The sequence below is a fragment of the Sinocyclocheilus grahami genome, unplaced genomic scaffold (assembly GCF_001515645.1).
Source record: "Sinocyclocheilus grahami isolate Dianchi unplaced genomic scaffold, SAMN03320097.WGS_v1.1 scaffold729.1, whole genome shotgun sequence".
In the NCBI taxonomy this organism is placed as follows: domain Eukaryota; kingdom Metazoa; phylum Chordata; class Actinopteri; order Cypriniformes; family Cyprinidae; genus Sinocyclocheilus; species Sinocyclocheilus grahami.
The window spans coordinates 246,499-249,729 of record NW_015505908.1 but is presented as its reverse complement, the minus strand read 5'-3'; the positions used below and the strand labels follow the sequence as shown (position 1 = coordinate 249,729).

At 32.1% G+C, this 3,231-nt stretch overlaps 1 long non-coding RNA gene across 1 annotated transcript in view; it reads right to left on the bottom strand.

Moving 5' to 3' along the window:
* Positions 1-1,715: 1,715 nt before the first annotated feature.
* Positions 1,716-3,231, bottom strand: part of LOC107560463 (uncharacterized) — a 4,545-nt gene continuing 3,029 nt past the window's right edge. Inside the window, exon 3 of the long non-coding RNA XR_001605737.1 lies at positions 1,716-1,753. This is a non-coding gene — a long non-coding RNA (uncharacterized lncRNA). The remainder of the gene's footprint in view (positions 1,754-3,231) is intronic.

Below are 3,231 nucleotides of genomic sequence, written 5' to 3'. Positions count from 1 at the left end.
TTTCTAGTCGCGTCCTCTTTTGGAAGACCAAACAAAGTAGTTTCACTTTCACAACAAAACACACAGCGCCTTCATGCATGGCGGCGGTGGCAACAACAATACTACAGCGAGAATAAAAGTTACGCCTTCTTTCTTTGCGTGAACATTTGGGCGGCGTTATGCAAATCTTCCCACATAGTGAGGTAGATATGTGGGGGCGTGTTAGAACGAGCCGTTTTAGGTAGGCGTGGTTACCTCTTAACTTTTATAAAGAATATCTCTTTGGATTTGAGACTTTAGTCTTTGCAACTTTACAGATCTTCTTTATGCACCAAGAGCTTGTAACACTCCAAAGAGAAAGGAAAAATTTTAATCGCATCATATGACCCCTTTAATAAACTTAATTAACTTCAATAAACAGAAAAAAATTAAAACCTGCATAAGCCTTGTGTTTCTGTTTCCATTACTGTTTTGGAAAAAACATGATTTTTTATTATTATAATTTTTTTTTAATGATCGGCATCATAGTAATGACAGAAATATTGACAACAGTATTTTTAGATTTGTTGCAAAAAGTGTTTTTTAATGCATTATTATAGACTGAATTTGGTATATGGCAATACAATTTCAGCACTATTAAAAATTAGGAAAATATAATTATAAAAAGAGACAGTACACTCAAAAAGTTGGTGTCGAAAACAATTTTTACTTAGAAATTGCTAATAAATTTCAAAATTCATTACGAGGAAACATCAAGTATAAAGTTAAAGGTAACATTTTGATGTAGAAAAACTGAATTAGTATTAGTAAAACACAGTCCAATATCACAGTTTTATTTACAACTTTGTAAAATCATTTTTTTATAATGTAGTGCTCATTAAAAAAATGTGGTGTAGAAACAGTTTGCACAATTAGAAGGAAATGGCAAGTAGCACATTAAATGAAACATGATATTTTTAAATAGAGAAACTGAAATAGTATTTTCTTGTAAAACATACTCCAATAATATATTTGTATCATTTACAACTATGAAAATGATCGAGTCCTTTTTTTTTGTATTTTACAGGAGAATATGAGAGCCGAGACCTAATTTAAACATGCTCAGCTTTAAAGAAATTTAGCATAACATTTACGTGGGAGTCCAAATCACTTGCCTTGAGCGGGATGCTTGTATGCAACATGTATGATTAAAAGTAATGTCATTTATGGGATGGAGAGTGGTTTCTGTGAGATTAACTAGATGATAAGCACACCTATAAATGAAGAGGAAGGCCCCTCAAGCGTTATCATTAGGAGCTGATTTGATTTATCAACATCACACCAAATGTGTTCCCCTTGTCTGTGTGATGAATAGCGTCTAATCACAAATGGACACCCTGCTGTAAGTAGCCATCATTAACTCTGGCAGTTTCTACAAGCAACTGCACTTTCTTCTCAAGCTGCATATCAGATCCTCCCGCCTAAAGCAAATAGAGAGGCGAGTTGATGAGTCTTCTATTAGTCAACTTGGCCTCAGGTGCTTTAGAAGAATATGTTGCTGATAGTCTAAAATAATACTTCAGATATTCACACAGACTCTAGTGTTTGAGCCTTGAGGAAATACTGGAGGTGTTTGGAGAGAAAAGTCTTATATTAATTTTAAAACACTTTTCTATCGAATCTTTCTCTATATGTTTGCTCTGACCACTGAGCATTTTCTTTCTTTTTTAGATTTGTTGATTCTGTTTATATTGGCCTGCACTTTCTTCTCAAGCTGCATATCAGATCCTCCCGCCTAAAGCAAATAGAGAGGCGAGTTGATGAGTCTTCTATTAGTCAACTTGGCCTCAGGTGCTTTAGAAGAATATGTAGCTGATAGTCTAAAATAATACTTCAGATATTCACACAGACTCTAGTGTTTGAGCCTTGAGGAAATACTGGAGGTGTTTGGAGAGAAAAGTCTTATATTAATTTTAAAACACTTTTCTATCGAGAAACTACTTCTCTATATGTTTGCTCTGACCACTGAGCATTTTCTTTCTTTTTTAGATTTGTTGATTCTGTTTATATTGGCTTTTTTTTTTTTAGTTTGCAGTCCAACACAGTTTAATCAAAGCAGAAGTTTTGTGCTGAGCAGCTCATACTGAATAGACTGTCGCACCTTTTGCATTACATTATTATTCTGCCGATTCAGCAGACGGATGGTAGTCTGTTGCCACACTCCTCTCTGTGAGAAATCCAACAGGGAGAGGTGAGATAAACGCACATTTTAGTAACAATGGAAATCACAGCTACAGAAATAAATCTGCTCATCCATTATATTAAGTGGTGGTTAAATGCATGAATGGGTTTTGTCTGGAATGTTGTCATTTGTTTTAAAGTTTTAAAATATGTTTTATTTTTTATTTAAGCTTTCTTTGTAATAACTTTTTTTTGGTTCTTTAATATTTTGGTACATAATTTTAATTTCACACAGACAGCATCCTGCTGTTATCACCATCTTCAATTTTGAAGTACTAATTTATTAAAAAATATTCCAGAGGTTTATTCATATTTTAATTGTTCTAATCAAAATGTTCACTTGCCCCTTCTAAATAACTTATATTACTCTTTTATAATCTCTTTACCTAACAAAAGCCAGATTATTATTGTTATTATTATTTTTAATAACACCATCCTCTAAAAGGTGGCATAATTTTTGTTGGGAAAATAACAACACAAACATCAAGTAGCAATGGACTTTATGAAATATGTGATGTTTTATGTTGTTAGTTAACTTTAATACATTCAATCTTTATAAAATTACAGAAATTGATATGAAAATATAAAATTTTCAAAAGATGGTTTAAAAAAAATAAATAAATAAAAAACATTTGAAAAAGTTTCTTGCCATTGTCTTAATCATCAAGATAAATTTAAATGTCTAAGTTCGACCAGAGCACAGTTCTGGAAGTCTGGTATATTATTTTATAGAAATATTTCTAATTACCGTAATAGAAATAGAATAGAAATATTTACATAAATAGGTTTTGAATTGTGTGTAGATACAAAATATAATTAATGTCCACTAGGGGGCGGTCAGCCTATTTTATAAGTAAGTAACTCACCATTTTAGAACCAAACTATTAACATATTTATTTGCAAACAAAATTGCTATTAATTTCATTTTTCAAACCCACAGACGTTATTATATTTCCTAGATTGATGTCCAACAGTGCCTTAAATTACTGAGACAAAGTGCTTGGCTGACTACACCAACACACACACACACTA